Source organism: Balaenoptera borealis, assembly GCF_965194805.1.
Source record: "Balaenoptera borealis genome assembly, contig: HAP1_SCAFFOLD_501, whole genome shotgun sequence".
NCBI classification, from domain to species: domain Eukaryota; kingdom Metazoa; phylum Chordata; class Mammalia; order Artiodactyla; family Balaenopteridae; genus Balaenoptera; species Balaenoptera borealis.
In genome coordinates this window covers 109,743-135,459 of record NW_028123696.1, presented here as the reverse complement: position 1 = coordinate 135,459, position 25,717 = coordinate 109,743, and the positions used below count along the sequence as shown (strand labels likewise).

Sequence of the window (25,717 nt, the reverse complement as noted above, 5' to 3'; positions counted from 1 at the left end):
AGAGAGGGAGAGGGAGAGAGAGGGGGAGAGAGGGAGAGACGGAGAGAGGGAGAGAGAGAGAGGTCTCTTCCTCCCTTTCCCTCTCTCCTCCTTCTCTCCCTCTCTCCCACTCTCCCTCTTCCCTCTCCCTCCCTCCCCCCTCCCTCTCTCCCTCTCCCCCTCTCCCTCGTCTCTCCCTCTCCCTCCATCTCTCCCTCTCTGGGAGGGAGTGAGGGAGAGGGAGAGACAGAGGGAGGGAGAGGGTGAGACAGAGGGAGGGAGAGGGAGAGAGGAAGAGAAAGGGCGAGGGAGGGAGAGGGAAGGAGGACGAGACGTCTCTCCCTCTCCGTCTCCCTCCCCCTCCCTCTCTCCCTCTCCCTCCCTTCCTCTCCCTCTCCCTCTCCTAGAGGGAGGGAGGGAGAGGGAGAGACAGAGGGAGAGGAGAGGGGGAGTCGGAGAAGGAGGTAGGGAGAGGGAGAAGGCGAGAGGGTGCCTGCTTCCCTCTCTGTCTCCCTCCCTCCCTCCCTCCCTCTCCGTGTCCCTGTCTCCCCCCTCTCCCTCTCCCTCTGTCTCTCCCTCTCTGGGAGGGAGAGAGGGAGAGGGAGAAGGAGGGAAAGTGATGGAGGGAGGGAGAGGGAGAGAGGGTGAGGGAGAGAGGGAGAGAAGGAGGAGAGAGGGAGAGGGAGGGAGGAAGAGAGCTCTCCCTCTCTCCCCCCTCTCTCTCCCCCTCCCTCTCTCCCTCTCCCCCTCTCCCTTGTCTTTGCCTCTCCCTCCGTCTCTCCCTCTCTGAGAGGGAGTGAGGGAGACGGAGAGACGGAGGGAGAGAGAAAGGGAGGAGAGGGAGGGAGGGAGGGAGAGACGTTTCCTCCCTCCCTTTCCTCCCTCTTCTCCCTCTCCCTCTCCCTCTCCGTCTAACTCTCCCGCTCCCTCCATCTCTCCATCTCCCTCACTCCCTCCCAGAGGGAGAGGGGAGGGAGAGAAGGAGAGGGAAAGAGGAGAGGGAAGAGGGAGAGGAAAGAGGCAGAGGAAATAGGCAGAGGGAAGAGGGAGAGAGGGAAGAGGGAGAGAGGGAGAGGGAGAGAGGGAGAGGAAAGAGGGAGAGGGAGGGAGAGGGAGAGAGGGAGGGATAGAGGAAGAGACAGAGAGGGAGAGAGAGGGGGAGTGGGAAAGAGGTAGAGGGAGAGCGGAACAGGGAAAGAGGTACAGGGAGAGAGGGAGGCAGAGAGGGAGGAGAGGAAGCAGGGAGAAAAGAGAGAAAGAACACACCGTCTACATTTCTGTCAAATGACACCGGGGATCCTTACACAACCAGGAGAAAGTAACACAGGGAGGCTCTTTCTCAGCTGGAGCTGGAACTGCAGACGGGGCCAAACACCACCAGGCTGGCCACACGCATCCAGCCACCGCTCCAGCCCCATCAGCCGTGAGTCCGGTCACCAGGGCTCTGAGTGTCTGCTCCAGGGATCTGGGGTTCACCCTCTCACCCGGGAGGCCGGGCCAAGACAGCAGGGCCCCGGGCTGGACACATAGGGGGAAACGCATCCCCACAGGACAGCTTGTGCGAGCAGATTCAGCTACCAGATTCTAGAGGCCCGGGACCACCCTGTGGCCCGTGAAACCCAGGAGCCACGAGAGTCTTGCAACGTGATTCCTGTCCGTTGGACTGTAAAGTTTATGTAGGGAATCTTGGAAACAGTGGTAACAAGGCTGAATTGGAACGAGCTTTAGGCTATTATGGACCACTCTGAAGTGTGTGGGTTGCTAAAAACCCTCCCGGCTTCGCTCTCGTTGAATGTGAAGATCCCCGAGATGCAGCCGATGCTGTCCGAGAACTAGATGGGAGAACACTATGTGGCTGCCGAGTAAGAGTGGACCTGTCGAATGGGAAAAGAGAAGTCGAAATCGTGACTGCCTCCTTCTTGGGGTCGTCGCCCTCGAGATGATTATGGGAGGAGGAGTCCTCCACCTCCCACACATCTCCAAGATGGAGAGCCTTCTCCGTCAGCCAGAGCAGGTCCCTTTCTAGATATAGGAGAAGAGAGAGATCCCTGTCCCAAGAGAGAAATCACAAGCCGTCCTGATCTTTCTCTAGGTCTCCTAGCCGATCTAGGTCAGATGAAAGGAAATAGAAGACCACTTTGCAAGAGGAGTGGTGTACAGGCAATAACTTCATTTGGCAGGAGTATGTACAGAAAATTCAAGTTTTGTTTGAGACTTCCGAAGCTTGGTGCACTTTTTAAATGTTTTAGTTGTTCACATTTGTTTGTCTCTTGGGAGAGTGACACATAAAGGTGTCATTCTCTATGGTTTGAAATGGGTCCTGTGAGGCATGTAATATGAAGAATTGTTACCTTACAATGTTCCCTTAAGCAAAATTGAACTTGCTTTGAATTTTTGGTCTTGCCTAGACTGATAATAAAACTCTAACTCCTGCCCACCTAAAGTGTGATGTTTACTATTATGGAAACAACACTGGCAAACATTGAAAAGACTTTCTGTAGCTGGGATATGGTATGCAGCTGTAGTTAAGCAAGCAGTCTTTAAAAGGTGCTGTGAACCCAAGCCAGCAGGTAAAAATGAAAGCCGCACCCTTACCCTAGATTAGAGGTTTAAAAATTCCACTAGTCTTCACACCGGACAAGAGGTTGTCCAGGGAGTTTAAAATCTAAGAAGTTTCAAGGAAGTTAGTTTACCTTTGAGTTAGGTCATACGTCCCCTCTGTGATTGCTGTACATGAATACATAGCTCTTTGTAATATTTTTTGGAAATTTGAGATTATCAAGATACCAATGTCCTGCCAGATTAAGAGTATATTGTAGAGCTGAACTTTGAGTTACTGTGCAATTTTTTTTTTCATGCTGTCATTTGTAATATGTTTTGTGAGAATCCTTGGGATTAAAGTTTTGGTTGCAAAAGAAAAAAAGAAAAGAAAAGAATCTGCCTGCCAATGCAGGGGACACAGGTTCAAGCCCTGGTCCGGGAAGATCCCAGGTGCCGCAGATCAACTAAGCCCGTGGGCCACAACTACTGAGCCTGCACTCTAGATCCTGGGAGCGAGAACTACTGGAGCCCACACGCAACGAAGACCCAACGCAGCAAGAAAAAAAAGACGATACTGGCCAGGTGATCAAGGGTAAAATCGTTTGTCATAAGTCCCGTTGATGGTGTGTATCCTTGATGTGACCTGAGGAGAATGGCATTTTTATCTCTGTCTGGGTCTTCCGCCCCAAACCCCATAACTCCAGACCAACCATAAGAAAACACCAGAAAACAAACAGACAAACAAATTGAGGGACAAAACACCTGACCAGTCCTCAAAACTTTCAAGGTATCAAAACCCAGCGACGTCTGAGAAATGTCACAGCCCAGAGGAGACTGGGACAGAAAAAGGATGTTAGGGGAACACTAGGGAAATTCTAATAAAATGTGGACTTTAGTTAATAACAATGTATCCATCTTGGTTCCTTAGTTGGATAAACATCTCGTACTAAGGTACTAACGAGTTGGAAATAGGGGTACTGGGTCAGGGTCCACGGCACTCTGTACAGATCTTTGCAACTTTTTTGTAACTCTAAGCTCTTGTAAAATTAAGCGAGTACTGAACAGAGCTAAGAATGTTATTTCCCTGATTTGAACATGCCTGAGTTTCTTTTCATGGTCACATTTTTGCTATTTGGATGTGTCTTGGAATCAGTAGCAAAGGAGAGTTGCCAGCCGCTGGGAAGATGTGGGTGGTTCGCAGGTGGCTTGCTCTGGAGCTGAAGACCACGGTGGGAAGTCTGCAGCCTCGGGCTGCACTTAGAACCATGGGAGGCGATGGGCCAGCTCAGTTAGGGATGGAACCTATAAATAAAACTTTTTTCTTTTCCGTTATGGCTTATCACAGGATACTGAATATAGTTCCCTGTGCTAGACAGTAGGACGTTGTAGTTTATCCATCCTATATTTAATAGTTTGCATCTGCTAACCCCAAACTCCCAATCCAACCCTCCCTCACTGTTTCTCCCCCTTGGCAACCACAAGTCTGTTCTCTATGTCTGTGAGTCTGTTTTTGTTTTGTAGACGAGTTCATTTGTGTCGTATTTTAGATTTCACATATAAGTGAGATCATATGATATTTGTCTTTCTCTTCTGACTTACTTCACTTAGTATGATAATCTCTAGGTCCATCCACGTTGCTGCAAATAGCATTATTTCATTCTTTTTATGGCTGAATAATATTCCATTGTATATATGTACCACATCTTCTTTATCCATTCATCCATCAGTGGACATTTAGGTAGCTTCCATGTCTTGGCTACTGTAAATAGTGCTGCAATGAACGTTGGGGTGCATGTATCTTTCTTTCTTCTTTCCTTCTTCCTTTCTTCCTTTCTTTCTTTCTCTCTCTCTCTTTTTCTTTCTTTCTTTCTTTCTCTCTCTTTCTCTCTTTCTCTCTTTCTTTCTTTTTTCTTTCTTCTTTTATTGTCACACGGCATGTGAGATCTTAGTTCCCTGACCAGAGATGGAACCCACGCCCCCTGCACTGGAAGCGTGGATTCTTAACCACTGGACCACCAGGGAAATGCCAGGGGTGTATGTATAGTTTTGAATTAGAGTTTTCTCCGGATCTATGCCCGGGAGTGGAATTGTGGGACCCTATGGCAGCTGTATCTGTTCCTGCACGCCTCACATCAACCACCTGCACTCCAATCCTTGCTCTCAACGTCATCTTCGGGGAACCCAACCTGCGACAGGGACCTTGACAAGAAGAAATGGCTCAGGGAAAAGCTACCTGCACGGGGAGGAGATAGAGACCATCGCCCCTGGGGTGCGGAGGGGAGAGTGGGTGCAGAGGTTTGTCATTTCACCCCTGATACTCATCTCAGCCCTCGTGGCTGCCCCACTCTAGGTCACCTCGGGATACAGAGGTGAGCCGGTTAGAGTCCCTGCCTGTGCAGGAATCGGGGCACCAGCGGGTCTGAATAATATTAGTGCAGGGTCTCCCCCGTGGCACTGGGGTTATTCGGGGCGGGTCATCCTCTGCTGAGGGCCCCTCCTGGGCACTGTGTGGGGTTTAGCAGCATCCCTGGCCTCACCCATTTGATTCCAGGGGCCCTCCCTCCCAGTTGTGACAACCACAGATTTTCCCCACACATCACGGAAGAACTGGGTGAGGCGGGGGCAGGATGGCTCTGGGCGAGGACAGCTGTGTTGAAGCAACCAGCCTGGCCCAGGGCAAGGTCTGCCCCAATCCCGTCAGCGCCTGCATTTAGAACTGCCCCTTTCCTCTCCCACCTCCCCTGCCCTGCAGTGGTCTCCGAGACATCATCCCCATGTAATAAATCACACCTTCTCAGTTTACTGTTTGCTGCCCTCGCTAGAACGTGAGCTCTTTGAGGACAGGGATGCTGTTATGTCCCCAGCACCTAGAAGAGTGTCTGCTGTGTAGTAGATGCTTCATAAATACTTGCTGAATAAAGGAGTTGAATAAAGGGATGAGTGGATGAATGAATGAAGGTTACAATGGAAGGAGGGGGGAGATTCCCTTTCTGGCTCTCGGGGGTTGGGAGATCAAGTGAAAGATCTGTCCTAAATAGGCTGACCAGCCTTCTGGGGTTCCCCGGGACTGAGAGTTTCCCCAGAGTTCCAGCGCTCAAACCTGAGCGGTCCTGGGCAAACTGGGGGCGGGTGTTGGTCACCCTATCTAAACACAGTAACAATTCCAGCTGCAATAGCAATGGCCAATGACCTCTACGGTCTTATTGACCATGCACAGTTCTCTACCTGGCGGGGAAGGGTGGGCCGGGATTGGAATTCTGGTGATCCAGGGCGGGTGAGGGCACACCCCGGGCTTGTGGAGGGGAGTCCAGGAAGGTTCTGGAGGAAGTGACAGTGACACAGGAGGGAGGGAGGAGTCTAAGGAAGAACATCCCACATGACAACCTGTGCCAATGGCCCTGGGCCCAAGGTCACACCTGACCAGGGCTTGCTTTTTTTTTTTCTAATTTACTTTTCCCCACATGGATATGCAATTGTCCTAATGCCATTTATTGAAAACTCCTTAATTTCCCCACTTTCTATCATATCAAGTTCTCATATATCTGTTTCTGGACCTTTTTTCTATACCATAGAGCTATACGTCCCATCCTTGCACCACTAGGGCTGTTTCATCACTATAACTTTATTTATTCATTTTGTTTTGGCCGTGCTGTGTGGCATGTGGGATCTTATGTCCCTGACCAGGGATCGAACCCGCGTCCCCTGCAGTGGAAGCTCGGAGTCTTAATCACTGGACCTCCAGGGAAGTCCCCAGGGCTTGCTTTGACATCCATGGAATGGTGGCAGGTGGGCACGGGGAGCAGCTGTCTGTGAGCCATCCTGGGTAGAAATGCAGGGTGGAGGGGAGGACAGATGGAGCTGGAGGGGAAGAAGCGGAGGAGGGAGGGAGGAAGGGAGGGAGGCCGGGGGAGAGACAGACAGAGAGTTTCCGGAGACAATAGCTCTGGCCGTGTCCTAGGGCATGAAAGCTGAAAATAGCTCCTAGTGCCGGGAGCCTTGGAGCCGGAGGCTGGGAGCCAGGGTGACTGGCTCTCCTCCCTGGTGTGTGTGTGTTGCGGGGGGGTGGGTGGCTCTGGGCTTCTCAGGCTGGGAATGGGGTGCACAGAGCAGGAACGGAGCAGGGACCCTTCTCTCTGGAACCTCGTGGGCCATCCTCAGCTCACAAAGCTGAGCCACTCCTTGCCCTACGAGTGGGGGGCTTATCCTCCCTGTCCCCTGGATCATACCCCCTCACACACAACTTCCCCGTGTGTGTTCCCAGCAACCAAGAGAATCTGTTTTTAAAAGATTTGGGGGAGGGGGGTAACCATACAAACAAGAGCAGAATGGATACTTTTTCAGGATATGAATGGCTCTGTGTAAGCCCACCCCCAGGGTAACCACAGTCCTGACCTCTAACACTCTTGACGAGTCAGCCTTGGTCTGGGCTTGCGGACCCACGGAAGCTTCCTCATTCCCTCCTTCAGGTCCCGACTCTCCCTCGGCGTCTTTGTGAGAAGCACCCGGGGAAGTGGGACTGCTAGGCTGTACTGCTGCTAGAACTCCACCTGGGCTCCACCAGGCTCCAGCCCCCCGCCCTGTCCACCTAACTGACCCTGAGGCACCTCAACTGGTAGGAGCAGCATCACCTTCCCTCCTGGGACTCGTGATACTTAAGGGAGACACCAAAAGACAAGCCTTTGGCTCCCTGGCTGGCAAAGAGCAGGTACTCAATTGTCATAAGTGTCCGTATCAGTGAGGGTTCTCCAGACAAACAGAATCCATATGGGGTGTGTGTGTATATACACACACATGTACATATGTACAAGCATACAAAAATATACAGCTGTGTACACATGCAGTATGCGTACACACATATACACATATAGTATATACAATACACACATACATATATACACACATACAAAGATATTTAGGTGTGCATATAGACAGTATACATACATACACATATAATATATGCAATACATACACGTACATACATATAGACACACATATACACCTACATATAAAAGCATATAGCATAAAAATATATATGTACTGTATATAGAAATTCATCGTATATATACATACATATATCATATATATAAGATATATACACATACATATATACAATGTGTACACACACACACCTATATGTAAATATGCGCATGTACATACACATATAAATTCATACGCAAGTGTGTATATAATAATATATTCATATATACATATAATACCTAGAAACATATTGGGGGGGAGGTGTCACGGTACGTCAAGGGGGGAAGTCGAACCCGCCACCCCAGGCCCCGAGGGGTCTCCCCGGGTCTCCACTTCGGGCCGGTGGGTGTGGCCGGGGGGCAGCTGAAGACGTGCGTGCGTGCTTGCGTGCGTACGTGCGTGCGTTCGTGCGTGCGTGCGTGGGGGCGGGTCCACGGGGCGGGAGGCGCTCGCTGCGTGTGAGTGGTTCAGCTGGGCCCCGGCTCATTGTGCTTGCCTCACGCCGGCCCCAGTTGGCAGCAGCGCTGGAGGCCCCGGGCCTGTGACCACAAAGAGGGAGCCGGGGGCCGGACGGGAGCAGGCCGGCGGCGGCGGCGGCGGCGCCGGCTGAGGCCCAGGCCAGGCTCCCTCCCCTCAGCCTCCCGCCCGCCCGCCTGTCCCGCCCCCGCCGGCGGCGCCCCGCCCCTCCCCCAACCGCCAGACTAGCCTGGTGCAGGGGCCGCGCGCGAAAACGTGGGGGAGAAGCTGAGGCTGGAGTCGCCCGTGGTGGCCGAGCCCGCCGTCTACCCATGGCTGCTGCTGGTCTACGTGAGTGCCGCCCGTCCCCTCTTCCCGGACCTCCACCTCTCTTCCCCCACGGCGCGCGCTGAGCCCACCGAGTAACGGAGCGACTCGAGTCGCCAGACCCTCTTTGGAGCCCCCCTTCCCGCCCTGCCTGGTTCTCCGCGGCCGTTTCCAGCCCCCGCGCGCAGGGTGGGCAGAGGGGAGCCGGGGCCGGCCGGGGGCACAGACTCGGCCGCGGGGATCCCGCGCTTCCGAGGGGCGCCCGAGCCGGTCTGCCGTTGGCCCTGTAGGGCTGGGGACCCAGGTCCCCCCCTCCCCCGGCCTGGACTGCCGGCGGGCTTGCCCTTCCGTACTTTATGATCTGACATGTCGGGTTTCTTTTTCCTGGCCAGCTTTACCATTACCTGACCAGCTTTCCCAGCATCCCCTGATAATGTGTTAGATATTCAAGTTTTAGGGCCTGGTCCCAGCCCTATGGAATCAGCAACTCTGGTGGGGCTCAGTGATCTCTGTTACAACAGGCCCTCCAGATGATTTTTATTCACCTTAAAGTTTGAAAATATCTGCATTGTCAGCTGGCCGAAGCGTCCACCAGCAGGTGAAGGGGAGTGGCGCCTGGAAAAGATAGGGACTAGCCAAGGTAAGTACAGTAGCATTTGCCATGGTAGTAATGGAGAATGCCTTTTCTCCACTGGTTGGCACAGACTAGTATCTGGGAGCAGTGGCAGGGTTATTTAGGATGCTTTACATTGCAGTGTAGAGTGACCGCTGTCCTGGTTTGCCAGGGACTTCCCCTGTGTGAGCGCTTAAAATCTCATCCTGGCAAACCCCTTAGCCTTGGGTTTGAAAAACTTAGGGAATAACATGAAATTTAGGGGAAACATGATCTAGGTTTTGGGCAAGTCACAAGTGCTAATTAAAGCTAAGCAAGTATGGACAACATCTAGCCTTCTTTACCCCTTTGCGGGGAGGTAAATCTTGATTGGGTGAGAGGACTTATTGTTAAGAAATCTTTGTAGAAACATCCCCTTCTGCTTAGTCCGCTGGTTCTCCGTTCTGGCTAGACATTGGCATCGTCTGAGGAGAGTTAAAAGGATTGTATTGGTCTAGCATGACCAACCGTCGGTGTGAGGGTTTTTAAAAAGTGCTTCAGAGGATTCTAATGTGCAGCCAAATTTAGGTGCCACTGCTTAAGCTTTTGAACCGCTGCTATGTATTTTCACCTCATCTTGCTGTGAGAATATCCAACTGTAGTTGAGGTTTGTTGTTTTTCTTTTTCTTTTTTTAACTGTCTTATTATAAGATTTACTGTCTTAAATAAGATTGAATGGACAGAAAATCCTGCTAGTCCATCTGGTATAGCTGGATACCCAGAGTAATATCGTTAAGATATGTACCATTTAAGTATTGTGACTGGCCTTTTAAAAATTAACATATGCATTAAATTAGTATTGATAGTATAGATCTCTTTCGAAGTTGTCATGTTGGGGAGCTATACCTCTAATCTGCTGCCATTGCTAAATATCTGGACACCTCTTATTAGGAATTGCTTTTAAAAATCTTTAGGGATTAAAACCAAGATTGCTGTATTATTTGTACTGGGACCACAAAAACCTCACAAAGTTCCCCCGCTGTACCTTCTACCCCCATCTCTAACCCTTGGCAACTTGTAATCTGTTCTCCATCTCCACAGTTTTGTTATTTTAAGAATAATATGTAAACATAATCATGAATTACTTAATCTTCGGAGATTGGCTTTTAAAAACTTTTCCCTCGGCATCATTCCCTTGAAGTTCATTTCAATTTTTGCATATATTAATAATTTGTTCCTTGTTGCTCGGTAGTATTCTATCATAAGATTTTATCACAATTTGTTTCAACATTCACCCATTGAAAGACATTTGGGGAGTTGCCAGTTTGTGGCTATTAGAAATAAAACTGCTATGAACATTTATGTGTAAGTTTCTGTGGGAACTTCATTAAGTTTTTGTTTCTTTTGGATAAATGCTCAAGAGTACAATTACTGCATTGTAGGGTGAATCTACTTTTAGGATTAAAAGAGACTGTCAAGCTGTTTCTCAGAGTGGCTAAACCATTTTATTTTCCCACCAGTGATGTGATATAATTTTTCTACGTACTCGCTAGCATTTGATGTTGTCACTATACTTTAATTTTAGTTATTCTCTGATATCTCATTATGGTCTTAATTTGCATTTCCCTGATGGCTAACGATGTTGAACATCTTTTCATGTGCTTCTTTGCCATGTGTATATTCTCTTCCATGAAATGTCTGTTCCTGTCTTCTGCCTATTCTCTAGTTGGATTTTTTAAAGTTGTTTGGAGAGTTCTTTGTATATTATAGATACAAGTCATTTGTCTCCTATGGGATTTTCAAATATGTTTTCCCACTGTGTAATTTGAGTTTTCATCCACTTAAAAGGATCTTCTATGAAGCATTTTTAACTCATTTTGATGAGATCCAATTGATCAGTTTTTGCTTTTATTGATCATACTTTCGGTGTCAAGTCTAAGAATTATTCACCTAGTTGTAGATGCCAAAGATTTTCTCCTATTTTTTTTCTCTAAAAATGTCCTGCTTTTACATTTAAGATTATGATCCACTTTGATTTAATTTTTGTGTAAGATGTGTAAGGTTTAGGTTAAGGTTCATTGTTTGTTTGTTTGTTTTTGTCGAGGGATGTCCAACTGTTTCAGTACCATTTTTTGAAAAGTCTATTCTTCCTTGATAGCTTTTGCACTGCTGTCAAAACCAAGTTAAATGTATTTGTGTCAGTCTATTGCTGGGTTCTCTGTTCTATTCCATTGATCTATGTATCTACCCTCCATCATTACTGCGAAATCTTGAAATTGGGTAGATTAATTCCTCCCATTTTAATCTTCCTTTACAAATTGTTTTAGCTGTTCTTCAGCCTCTTCCTACCATATAAATCTTAGAATAAGCTTGTCTATATCCACAAAAACCTTGAGGGCATTTTAAGAGTAATTGTGTTAAGCCTCTTAACTTGGGGAGAATTGACAGCTTTATTATGTTGTGTTTTCTAATCTATGAACAAGGTATGTCTCCCTATTTGTTTGGGACTTTTAAAATTTTCTTCATCAGCATTTTGTAATTTTCAGTATAGAGGTCCTATAAATGTCTTATTGGGCTTCTATTTAAGTATTTATTTAGGTCAGTTGTAAATGGCATCACATATTTTTATTTAAGCTTCTACACATTTGTTATTAATATATAATTTGATAAAATTGTGTGGATCTTGTACTCTAAAACATTTACAAACTAATATTATTTCTCAAGCTTTATGTGGATTCCTTGGTATTTTCTCCATTTAGATTATCATCTCATCTTCAGATACAGACAGTTTTAGTTTTCCTTATTCAATATAATAGGATATATTACTATTCAACATTCAGGAGGATATATTCCTTCCTATTCAACATAGTAGGAATAGTTCTTTCATCTTTTAAATAAACTTTTTAAAAATTTAACTTTTAAATTTATCTGTTTATTTATTTTTGCTTTATTTTCTTACTAGAACCTCCAGTAATATATTTAATAAAAGTGGTGAGAGCAGATATCGGTGCCTTGTTTCTGATCTTACAGAGAAAGCGTTCAGTCTTTCACAGTTAAATATAATGTCGGTATAGGTTGTTTGTAGATCATCTTTATGAGTTTCAGTATGTTCCTTTTCTATTCCTAGTTTGCTTGGAGTTTCTTTTCTTCTTTTTTTAAAATCATGAATGGGATTGGATTTTGTCAAATGCTTTCTCTGCATTAATGATTAGGATCACATGACTTTTCCCCCTTAGTCTATTGGATATGGTAGATTACTTTGTTTGATTTTCAAATATTTAACCAACTTTGCATAACTGGAATAAATACCACTTGGTCATGGTATATTATTCTTTTTATATATTTCTGGAGTTAATTTGCTAATATTTGGCTGAGGATTTTTACAGCCAATTTCATAAAAAATACTGGCCTGTAGTTTTCTTCTTTCTATACTATCCCAGTCTGGTTTTGGTATCAAGGTAATACTGGCTTCATAAAATTAATTAGGAACTGTTCCCTCTACTTCTGTTTCTTATCAAGTCATGTAAAATTGGTGTTAATTCTTTAAGTCTTGGGTAAAAGTGAAACATCTAAGCCTGAATATTTCTTTTGGGAGTTTTTAAATGAAAAATCAGTGTTTCTCATAGTTACAGGAAAATTGAGATTGTCTCTTTCATCTTGGCTGAGTTTTGGTAGTTTTGGGTGTAGACGCATTGGTCCATTTCATCCACATTTTTGAATTTATAGTGTAGACTTGTTCATAATAACTTGTCCCTTAGTAACCTGCAGGATATGTCATGGTATCCCTGGTTGCATTTCTGATATCTGTGATTTGTGCCATCTCTCTTTTTATCTTTATCAGTCTTGCTACATCTTTCTTGATGAGATTGTTTATTTTGAAGAACCAGCCTTTTGTTTCATTGATTTCCTCCCCCCCCATTTTCCTGTTTTCAGTTTCATGGATTTTTGTTTCATCTTTATTATTTCCTTCTTTCTGCTTGTTTAGTGTTTTTTCCTCTTCCGTTTTTACTATTTTAATATAGAAAATTAGACTATTTCTTTGAAATATTTTCTTTCCCAATTTAGTGCTATAAACTTCCCTTTCAGCATTGCTTTCACTTTATTCCACAAATGTTGATCTGTTATATCTCCATTTTCTTTTATTCTATGCATTAAAAAATTTTTCCTTGACTTTTTACCCATGAGTTATTTGGAATTGTGATGTTTAGTTTTCATGTGATTGAAGATTTTCCTGTTGTCTTTCTGTTATTGATTTCTAGTCTGGTTCCATTATGGCTAGAGAATATACTCTCTATGATTTTAATTCTTTTAAATCTGCTAATGTTTTTTTTTTATCACCCAGTGTATGGTATATGAGTGAATGTTCCATGGACACTTGAATATGTATTCTGCTTTTATTGAGTGTGTTCTTTAAATGTCAGTTATATCCTGTTGATTGATGATGTTTTCAGTTCTTCCATACCCTTGCTGATTTTTCTCTCTGGGAGTTCTATAAATTGCTGTGTTGAAGTCTCAAATAATAATTGTGGATTTGAAATTCTCTCCTTTTACCTTTTTCAGTGTTTGCTTCATGTGTTTTGAAGTTCTGTTGTTTGGTGCACACACATTTAGTATCACTAGGTCATCTAGGTGGATTATTCCTGTTATCTTTATGTAATGACCCTCTTTGCCCCTAATAATTTCCTTTGCTCTGAAATCTACTTTATCTGATATTAATATAGCCATTCCTGCTTTTTCTGATGAATGTTCACATGATATACCTTTTTCATCCTTTTACTTTGAACTACCTATATCATGATGTTTAAAGTAAGCTTCTTATAGACAGTATAGAGTTGGATCATGCTTGTGATTTTTTCATCTACTCTTTCAATCTCTGTCTTTGACTTGGTTATTTAGATCATTTACAGTTAATGTAATTATTGCTATGTTAAAGATTAGGTCTACCATTTTATTTTTTGTTTTGTCTTTTACCTTAGTTTCTCAATCCTGTGTTTCTCTTATTTTGCCTTCTTGTGGGTTACTTAAACATTTTTTGGTAAGTCCATTTTAATCTAATTTATTTATAATCATTTGTGTATACTGTTTGTATAGTTTTCTTAGTGGTTGCTTTTGGCCTTACACTATACATATGTAACTTATCATAGCCTACTGGAATCTGTCTTTTATTACTTCAAGTGAAGTTTCAAAATTTTACTTCCATTTAGGTCTCTTAATAGTCCCCAGTTTTAAAGTATGATTTTCTGTAGTATTTCCTCTATATACATTGAGAACCACATCAGATGGTGTCATAATTTTTGCTTTGACCATCATAGGGAATTTAAGAAACTCATGAGACTAATGATAGTCTCTTATATTTATCCCACTTGTTTTCACCCATTCCATTGTTCCCCTTTTCTTTCTGAAGTTGCCAGTCTTCTGTTATTGTTTTTTTTTTATGTTTTCATAACACTAGGTGATATCTGGGCTTTCCAGTGCCATTGGATATGAGTTTCAGGAAACACTGAGCCTGGCTCACTTAATGCTACTGAGTTGGAGGGTTTGTATACGTTGGGCCTGTTGGCACAGCAGATGCTAGCAGATTAGAGTAATGCTGATGGGACTAGTGCCACAGGAGGATGCATTCCCATTCAGGCTATGCTGCTGCTACAGTAGATCAAATCCCCCTCTACCCCAAGTGTGGGGCAGTGACCTGCTGCTGTCACTGCTTCCTTATTAGGCTGCTTTCGCCTCAGGTGTGTGGTGGGATCCCTTGGAAGCTGCTGCTGCTGTGAATCACAGGGTTAAATTCATTTTAGAAATACTTAAATATAAATATATAGCCTGGCTCTTGTAGGACCTCTGTATTTGTTTTTTATTGCTTTCATACGAATTACCACAAATTGAGTGACTCAAAACATCGTAAATTTATTACCTTACAAGTCTGACATTGGTCTCAGTTGAGTAAAGTAAAAGTGTTGGCAGGATCGACAGATGAATGGATAAAGCTGTGGCACATATATACAGTGGAATATTACTCAGCCATAAAAAGAAATGAAATTGAGTTATTTGTAGTGAGGTGGATTGACCTAGAGACTGTCATACAGAGTGAAGTAAGTCAGAAAGAGAAAAACAAATACCGTATGCTAACACATATATATGGAATCTAAAAAAAAAGAAAAAATGGTTATGAAGAACCTAGGGGCAGGACAGGAATAAAGACTCAGCCATAGAGAATGGACTTGAGGACACAGGGAGGGGGAAGGGTAATCTGGGATGAAGTGAGAGAGTGGCATGGACATATATACACTACCAAATGTAAACTAGATAGTTAGTGGGAAGCAGCCACAAAGCACAGGGAGTGGAATCCTGCAGTGTTTGCTGATGGGTCATTTTGGAAGAGCTGACTTTCAGTCTGAAGCTCTGCCTGTTTGCATCTGAAGAATCTGCATTTAAGGAGAGGGTGTATGAGGAAGGGGGTGTATGGGACAAAGGTGTCCTGGGTGCAGATGAGCCAGGACCTGACCAGCTGCCTTTTGTGTCCTCTGGTCCCATCTCTTGGTCTGTGCCTCATCTGCATCATCACTGTCCCCGCTGGCACCCCTGGGGTGTTGTTGTCTGAGTGAGATTCCCCTGGTGCCCCTGCTCTCCTCCCCTCCTCCTGCTGGTTGGGGAGGGAACTGCTTATTGTGTGGTCTGTACTCCTGAGGCACGAAGGACCCTGTAGCATGGACCTGCAGAGTGTGGGATGTGGTCCCAAGAGCATGGGGCCCACATAGGACACAACATCGGGGCATGACCAGTATTAGGGCTGCCTCATCACTGACAGGGAATGTTGTCCAGATCCTGCTCGGGAGGGTATGGTGGGTGGCCTGGGACCCTAGAGGCCCCATTCCTATCCTGGAGCTTGGAAAGTGCATCCCCATGGGCTCCAGATTCACCCCATATCTCAGCCATATCCCTCTGTCCTGTCTTTGAACTCAGGAAAACGAGCTCTCTTGTCCACAACATAGGCCTGGTCCTGTTGGTATTAGGATTCTTTAAGTTAGGCATCCTGGGATAGCTCTTTTTAGGCCTGAGAAGGAACAACTCAGGAGTGTACAACAATTTCAGATGAAACTGATATTCAATGACTATCTCTAACTACTCGGTTGTTGACTTCTATTAGTCATTATTCTCCTGGTTTTAGCTCTGATGTGGGGATTACAGAGGAGTCAACATTTAAATCTTCATAATCTGTGTATTTGTAGCTTCAGTATCATTACTGACCCATAGTTTTTATGGTTTGGGAAGAGTTATTGATTTCATGTGTCATGTAAAGGATTCACAATGATGATAGGGCAATTAAGATTACAATAATGGCTAGTAAATTGTTCACATTTTCTCTACCTGTGCATCTATTCTATGCATATGAGTCAGTTTAGATGTCAATATTAGTGAAATGATATAGAGGACTAGAGAACTTATTTTAAAAATCACTATTAATGTGTGATGATGAAAATGTAAAAGTCCTTCCGTAATCGGTGATGTTGTATCTTGAGAGCCTAGATGAAACTGATATGCCTTAGTGATATACAGGATTTTAGCCTATGATTTAACTTTGACAAAGCTACATCACTTTTTACTTTTATCTCATTTATTGAGAAAGACATAATTGTTATGGTGTTGGCTTGAAACTGGTTGAGAAGGACTTGAGTCCTTCCTTATTTTACATTTACATAGGTAGGATCTTGAAACATAGGATATGGTGGAGGGCATTCGTGTAACCATTCTAGGTTAGGAGTAGCAATTTCCACTGCTAAGACTTCTTGTTTAGACGCAAATGCTTTTCAAAGTATGAAGATTATTAGCATTACTGCTGCTACTGAGATGAATGAGCCTAAAGATAAAATATTTCATGTTGTGTGTGCCTCAGGGTACTCAGACTAATGTAGTGACATCCCTGAGAGGCCAAGAAAGTGCTGCAGGAAGTCATATTTACTACTACAAATATACTTGTGAAGTGAATTTTTGCTCATGCTGAGTTAACTGTATAACCTGAGAATAGTGGGAATCAGTGTAGGAAGCCTCCTATAATAGTGAAGACTGCTCCCATGGACATTAGGTCATGGAAGTGTGCTACTACATAGTATGTATCCTGGAGGACAATGTCTGGGGATGAGTTGGCTAAGATGATTCCTGTCAAACCACCTACTGTAAAAAGAAAAACTAAAGCCTAAAACTCATAGTATAGTGGGAGGTCATATAATATTACCTCCGTGAACAGTTGCTAACCAGGGACTTCCCTGGTGACACAGTGGTTAAGAATTCGCCTGCCAATGCAGGGGACATGGGTTCGAGCCCTCGTCTGGGAAGATTCCGCATGCCGCGGAGCAAAAAGCCCGTGCACCACAACTACTGAGCTGCCCTCTAGAGCCCGCAAGCCACAACTACTGAAGCCCACGCGCCTAGAGGCTGTGCTCTGCAACAAGAGACGCCACTGCAATGAAAAGGCCGTGCACCGCAACCAGAGAAAGCCCACGTGCAGCAACCAAGACCCAACGCAGCCAAAAAAAAAAAAGAAACGAGAAAGAAAACTTAAATAAAGAGTTGCTAATCAGCTAGATACTTTTACTCCTGTAGGGATAGAAGTAATTACGGTAGCTGATGCAAAGTATGCTCCTGAGTCAACAGCTATCCCTATGGTAAACATATGATGGGCCCACAAGAGAAATCCTAAAAAGCCAGTGGACATGACTCATACTAGTCCCAAATAGCTGAAAGGCACTTTTTGTCCTAAATAGTATGTAATGATATGTGAGATTATAACAAAGCCTGGTAGGCCATGAATACAGACTTCAGGGTGACCAAAGAGTCAAAATAGCTGTTGGTATAGGATTCAGTCTCCTCCTGCAGGGTCAAAGAAAGTAGTGTTTAGATTTCTATCTCTTAACAATATGGCAATTCTGGCTGCTCAGACTGAGAGTGGTAATTATGTAATATGTCTATAGTTGGGAAAGATTAAACAAATACTGGTGTTTGGTATTGGGATATGACTGCTAGTTTTGTATTAAAGACTATAGTAATAAAAGTAATAGCACCAAGAATTGAAGAGACACCTGCTAAATGTAAGGAGAAAATGGTTAGGTCGACAGAGGCTCCTTCATGGGCCAGATTGCAGGCTAGAGCTGAATATAGGGTTCCACTTGTACCAGAACCAGCTTCTACTATTGGTGATATGAGTAGGAGTAAGAATGATGGGGGAAGTAGTCAAAAGTTTATATGATATATTGGGGGAAATGCTACCTCAGGTGCCCCAGTTATTAGTGGCCCAAGTCAGTTTTCAAACCCTGAAATCATAATGGGTACAACTATAAAGAAAATTATTACAAGTGCAGGGACTGTTATGACTACCTTACAGATTTGGGCATCTCCAAGTAGCGCTCCAGGTTAGCATAGCTCAGCCAGGATTAATATACTTAAGGCGCTGCCTGCTACTCCAGCTCAAGCACCAAATAGTAAAGATAAAATGCCGATATCTTTGTGATTTATTGAAGATAATCAGCAGTGTATGAACAGAGGTAAAATGACTGAGCTAGCATTCGACTGTAAATCTAAAGACAGAGATTGAGCCCTCTTTCTGGCAAACCCTGTGGTGAATCAACAGATTGAATTGTAACTTGAGAGAAGCAGCTTCAATTCTGCTGGTGATTTTCCTGCCTTTTTTTTTCTTCTTTTTTCTTTCTCAAAGGCAGGAGAAGTAGATTGAAGCCAGTTGACTAGAGGATTTGCCTGTTAACTAAAATTTCCTGGGGTTAAAACTCATCAATCTCGTAAGGATTTGGCTTAATTACAGTGTTTGCTTTGCATTCAATTGATATAGGAGAAAGTCCTGCAGTCCTTATTTTTAGAAATTAAGTAAATTGTACTTGTTTAGGGTTTTGAAAGCTCTTGGTCTAAACTAACCTAAATTCCTAGTCCAGCACTGATAGGATGGGTGTTATGGGTAGTAACCGTGTGGCTATTATGATGAGTAATGATAGGAAAGTTATTTGTTTTGTATGTTCAAATTGTTGTACTTTTGTGTTGTTTAATGAAGGGAATATAGTTAGTGATGTGGAGTATGTTAGCTGCAAGTAGAAATATATGCTGAGGACTGCTGTGATGGCTATTAGTGTTGGTAGAATGATGTTATCATTTTTGTTATCTCTTGGATAATTATTCATTTGGGTCAAAACCCTGATAATGGTGGGCGACCTCCTAATGACACTATAATGCTGAGGATAAGGATCCTGATGGGAGGTGTTTTATCTCATGTGTGTGATAATGATACCCTTGTAGTACATGATCTGGGTATAAATAGGAAGAAGATAGTGTTGTTATGATATAAATTAGTATGTTTAGGATTGTTATACTTGGAATATACATTATAATAGCTGTTATTCATCCTATATGGGCAACTGATGAGGAGGCTGTAATTTTTTCCAGGTGAGTATGGCTAAGTCTGCCTCAGCGTCCAACTATGATTTATAATATCACTATGATTAACAGTATGTTTAGGTTGATGGATGGTGACATGTGGTATAAAACTGATAGGGGTGCAATTTTGTCATGTTGATAGCATCAGGCCTGCTGTTCATGGAATGCCTTGAGTTACTTCGGGCACTCAGAAGTGAAATGGGGAATGTCCTACTTTTGTGACAAGGACGATTGTCATGATAGTGGATGCTGCTGGATTAAAGATTTTTGTAATTCATTGTGTTCTTTGACCAGAGTATATTAGATTAATGATAATAGCCATTATAAGTAGTATTGATGTGGTGGATTGTTTTAGAAAATATTTGTTGGATGCTTCTGTAGCTTATGGGTTCATGTTTTTTATTAGAATGGGGATACCATTAACCAGTGTGAGCTTGTTACTACAATTATATTTCCTGAAATAATGGTCAGTAGAATGATAGTAAAAACAATGAGAGTTTATTAGTACAGGAAGGATATACAACAATATTTTGGGGGTATGGGCCTTGAAGCTTTCTTAGAGAACCTTACTATATAGCATTGTGGTGTAATGTGGTAGCATGGAGAATGTAAAATTCTTAGAAATAAGTTCAATTCCAGGAATAAGCGCATTTAAACCTCTATCATTTACTTTATCAAAGTAACTCTTTAGTCAAACATAATTCTTAAGTTTGCTGTGGGTTGCCTGGTATGATGACAGGTAGTGAAAACTCTCATATACATAGGGCTAATGTTAGTAGTAAAAAATATTTTTATAAGAGATGTATACGTTGATCATATCAAAATTGTGGGTAGGATGCTTGAATTCATAGAAAGGAGATTGTTAGATGTGTTTTAATGATGACTTGGGCTGTATATAATTCTGGCACGTAGGGATTGTCAAATGCTCCTAAAAATAGAATGTTGTGAAAATGTTTATTATAAGGAAATTGACATATTCTCTAGGAAGGACGGGGTGAATGGGCCTGCTACATTTTCTACATTGAAGACATATACAGGTTTTGATTCTACTTCTGTTAAATCAAGTGGGGCTTCATTGGATTTCTGCTACTGCGGAGATAATCAAATTCTGGGTAAGGGTCAGGGGAAAATTAGTCATAGGTGTTCTTGTGTAATAATTACTGTTGAAAGTGTAAATGATCCATTTAGCATTAGGACTGAGAATAGAATAACTGCCAGCAAGACTTCATATGAGATTGTCTGTGCTACTGTCCGTAGAGCTCCAGTGAGTGAGTATTTTGAATCTGAAGCTCAACCAGATCAGAGGATGGAATAAATGGCTAGGCTTGATATGGCTAACATAAATAGTATGCCTACATTTATATTAATTAGTGGATAAGATATGGGAAGAGGAATTCATGTTGTGAGAGCCATGGTTAAGGCTAGCATTGGGGCAATAATATATAAATTGATGATGTTGATGGTCATGGTGGTTCTTTAAGAAATAATTTGAATGTCTCAGTAATGGGTTGTAATAATCCATAGGGGCTGATGACTTTTGGCCCTTTCTGGATTTGTATATAGCCTAGGATTCTCCATTTAGTTAATATGAGGACTGCTATGGTGAATTAAATTGGGTACTTTGTGAAAGAATGTTGATTATAAACATATTCTTAGGAAGAGAACTTGAACCACTGCAGATAAATGTTTCAGTTTTACCTAATTACCGGGCTCTGCCACCGTAACAAACCCTGTTCTACAGTAGGGTATGTATAAATTAACTGAATGTAGATTATATCATCATTTGGTTTGAAGACATTTTGTAAAGTAAGCCGTATTGCTCTTGTCCTTTCATACTGGAAGAAATCTGCAATAGACAGAAACCAACCAGGATGACTCCAGTCTGAACTCAGATCACGTGAGACTTTAATCGTTGAACAAACAGACAGTTAATAGCAGTTATGCCATTGAAATGTCGTGATCCAGCATCAAGGTCATAAAACATATTGCCGATATGAACTCCAGAATACAATTACTCTGTTATCCCTAGTAAAACTTGTTCCGTTGATCAGTGGTTTAGAAGAACAGGTGATAAAGCATTTTGACTAGCTGGTCTAGATTTTAATCACTCAGAGGCAGTTTTATTCTCCAAAAAATAAATGGCGCACGGGCTCAAGGCACACCATCTTCAGTACTTGTGGCACGCAGGCTCAGTAGTTGTGGCCCACTGGCTTAGTTGCTCCGTGGCACGTGGGAAATTCCCAGACCAGGGATCGAACCGGGTCCCCTGCATTGGCAGGCGAATTCTTAACCACTGCATCACCAGGGAAGTCCCAGAATCGCAGTCTCCCTTTTAATATACCTTAAGCCCAAAGAATCCATGGAAAATTGTTACAGAAAATAAGACAAAAAAATATTGTAAGGACTATAACAGAAGCATATAATACACAGTTCATATAGACACATCCCAAGCAGTTACAAAGTATATTAAAAGGGAGACTGCGATTTTAAAAAAATAAGATAAATTATACCCACAAACTCCTAGTCTTTCCTGAAACATTGCAATCTGAAACCCTATTGTAGGAAGCAGAAGATTCCAGGAGACATTCTACAAATGAAGGACTCTAAACCCTGTGGTTGGAAAAGGAATTCTGGAAGGAAGGTATCCTCACCCAAGGAGAGCAGGTTCCTATACTTCTCTAACATCACACCCCTGTACAATTCCCATTGATCTTGGTCCAGGCATTGTCACTCCTCTTGAGAGAAATCTATGGCCACATCCTGGAATGGCAGCAGTCCCTGAAATTAAAAGTACACATGCCATGTGGCCACGGGAAGAGTTCATAATGTGACCCAAGAAGAAAACAGCAAGTTAAGAGAAGTGCTTTTAATTTAGAAGACTGTCTTCAATTATCCACTAATATATATATATTTACAAAGTAACTTTCTCTACCTTATTTGTAACTACAAGAAAAGAGTATGGCATGTGATCCACAAAACCAGTGTAGAGACTATACTTATCTGGAAAAGAAATGATAAAATGATGGTTTCAACACAGGCATATGCATTTTTGAGTGTTTTATTTATATCAAACTGGATAAAATGTGTGTATTTCTCAGACAGAAAAGACATGTCGAGGTAGAAATGTACCTTTCAACTATTCATGGGTACCCAAGTACACTGGGGAGATTGTAAAAGTGCAGATCGTGATTCAGTAGGTCTGGTGGGCCTGAGTTCTATTTTTTCCTCAAGCTCATTTTTAACTAGTGATGCCACAGTCTCTGATTCATTAACCACAGTTGGGAATAGCAGAGACATAATTAGAAAGGTAAAAATTCGTATTTAACTTTGAACTTAAAGTGTTTTATGGATTTTACACCTTTAATAGAATAGTAAGCACAGCAGCAACAATCATTTGTGAATATTTACTATAGACTGTATCTTTCTTTCTTGTGTAGGATTCCAGGAAAAAGGCCTGGGCTGCGGCCACAGTGGGCGGGGCCCCCAGGCCGGGCCGCCCCTCCAGGACCCCCGGAAGGGCTCCTGGAGGCTCCAGGCGGCTCCTCCCCCGGCGCCGCCCTCCCTCCCGGAAGGCCTGGGGGCAGAGCGGTCCCACCTCCTCGCCCAGAACGATCCCGCGTTTCCGCAGAGCTGGAACTCCCGGCTCGGGGTCTCTTGCCTCCGCCGTCACTAAAGTGCCCCGGAGCCCGAGGGGAGGGCGGCCTCACTGAGGCTGCCGGCTCTGGAGGGGCCCCGGCCGCCAAAGCCGCGACAGTCCTGGGGACCGCGGGCCGGGTAAGTGGGCGCCAACCCTCCTCCTGGTCTGGTGCCCGGGCGTCAGTGCAAGACCAGCTTCTGAGGGGCAGGGGTTCGCTGCCACCCACCGCTGCTGTGCAGAAAGAGCAGCCCCTAGCGTTCTGGTCCCGGGGAACGTCGGTCCCTTCTCTCGCCCCTGCCCTCGGCCTGGCTCGCGGGGCCTGGTGGGCGTGGGGAGTGGGTCGGCCTGAGCGTCCTGAGGGGAAACGGGGAAAGGGAGGCCCAGGGTCCGGTTGGAGCGTCAGCGCCCCTCCTCCTGACTGCGGGGAAAGCGGCTGAAAACGCATCCCCAGGCTCGGAGGTCCCTTGTTCAGCCGAGTCTCTCTGCGCTCCTTCCTCCCTGAGCTAAAGTACTGGGGGGAGGGGACAGGGGAGGGGAATGGCGCAGGTAATGGGGAACATCAAAAGGTGATTGTTAACTAAGGAAAACCAGCTCTCCCAAGGTGAGGAATGTAGCGCTTTTCTTTGTATGGGAAGATGCAAGCGTCTGGGCTCACTGAAATCCTTCCTTTGATATGCACCTCAGCTCTCTGGGGCCAGCATTCTGTATTTGCATATCCTGAGTTCCTCAGGGCCCACCGGCTCACATTGGAGGGCTGCAAGTGCTGATGACTGTGACATCCTTTTTTTACTGATATGGCAAGAAATATTCCATTTCTTACAGGCTTGAGGGGCAGAGAGTGAAAAAGAGTAGGAGAATCTCACTCAGCATGTAATTTGGCATATATATATATATATATATATATATATATATATATATATATATATATATATAAAATATTTATATTTAACTGTGCTAATAGAGGCTCTCAATTCCAATCAATTTGTACTACTGCCCTCTATGTATTAATTTCATCAATATCATATGATAAATGCCTATAAAGTTGACGTAATCCATTTAAACAGGATAATGATTTTTAAAGGAAACATAATAGAAATATAACAACAAAACCCTTACCACCAAAGGCTGTGTGTGGAACAACCTAAATACATGTTCCATTGTTAAAATATTGAAAGATGTATTCAGTAGAAATATCAACAAAATGAAAAATAATAAGGGCAACGGAATGCTGAAATGTTGTATCTTTATCATTAAAGTGGCAGAAAATCATTTATTAGTAGGCAGTGAGGGCAGAGGATGCCTGATTTTTATATCTTTTTCATATTTGTGCAGTTGTTTCAGCAAGTAACTTAAAGACAAAATGGAAAAACAAGGAGGTTTGTGCCTGAGATCATGTTGATGTGAAACCAGGGATGGCCACCTTGTGCCAGGTGCGTGAAGTTTACCTGGCCAGGTAGACCGCAGAGCTCCTGAGAAGCCAGGGTTGGAATTCTTCTGCTGGGTGCCCCTTAGCTTCTGTGACTTGATTGATTTTGAGTCATGTTGGGGGATAGACCTGATCACAGGAAATGGGTGGAAATAGAGTGATTTGGGGAGCAGCTAACGACATTCATCACAGCTCATGGCCTGATTGAATTTTAAAGAAACAGGAAAACAAATGCTTCTTATGGAATCAGAGAATGTGAGGGCTGGACAATCCCAGAAAATGAGAAACACCCATCCCATTTTCCAGATGAGAAAACAGAGGCCCAGCAAGGTGAAATCCCTCACCTAAGTTGCACCTGTCTCTCCTCCCCACTACATGGTTCATGAAAGTAGGACTCTTCCTGTCTTGATCACTGCTGAACTCCAAACAGGGCCAGGCATCTAGCAGCTGCTTCAAAAATTTTGGTTGGGCTTCCCTGGTGGTGCGGTGGTTGAGAATCTGCCTGCCAATGCAGGGGACGCGGGTTCGAGCCCTGGTCTGGGAAGATCCCACATGCCGCGGAGCAACTCGGCCTGTGAGCCACAATTACTGAGCCTGCATGTCTGGAGCCTGTGCTTGGCAACGAGAGGCCACGATCGTGAGAGGCCCGCGCACAGCGATGAAGAGTGGCCCACGCTTGCCACAACTAGAGAAAGCCCTCGCACAGAAACGAGGACCCAACACAGCCATACATACATACATACATACATACATAAAAAGAATGTAAGCAGACAAGAATAGCATTAAAAAAATAAAAAATAAAAAAAAAATTTTGGTTGACTGGATGAACAACGCTATTTCTTTCTTTCTCACTCTTATTCAGGACTGTGCCAAGAACTCCCCAGGTTGCAATGTAATTTGATAAATGTAAATATTAATTGAGTTTTGTTGTGATGAGGGCTTAGGCTTTGAAGGTTACAGACTTGGTTCAGATCCTGGTTCTGCCACTCAATAGCTGTTTGGCTTTGGGAAAATTACTAAACCTCTCTGAGCTTACTTCCTCCTTTGTAAAGTGGGGATAAAACTATCTGAGCCAGCAGAGCACCTGCATCAGGGATGTGTACTAAGTATTGGTCTTTCTCACTCTCCCACTCCTTCCCTCTGTTCTTCCCCAAGAAGATGTATAGAAGGATATAGTAGTTTTTTAAAAAAATTAATTATTTTTGGCTGCGTTTGGTCTTCGTTGCTGCGTGTGGGCTTTCTCTAGTTGCAGTGAGCGGGGGTTACTGTTTGTTGCGGTGCGCGGGCTTCTCATTGTGGTGGATTCTCTTGTTGCGCTTGTTGTGGAGCACCGGCTTTAGGCGCGCAG

General features: G+C 43.9%; 2 long non-coding RNA genes across 2 annotated transcripts in view; both read left to right on the top strand.

The window, feature by feature from the left end:
- The window catches only part of LOC309621484, a 121,480-nt gene that overhangs the window by 79,560 nt on the left and 16,203 nt on the right, over nucleotides 1-25,717 (top strand). The window lies entirely within an intron of this gene.
- LOC309621483 lies at nucleotides 20,439-25,161 on the top strand. The gene is made up of 3 exons (XR_014240048.1): nucleotides 20,439-21,970; nucleotides 22,744-23,080; nucleotides 24,276-25,161. It is a non-coding gene; the product is annotated as an uncharacterized lncRNA (long non-coding RNA).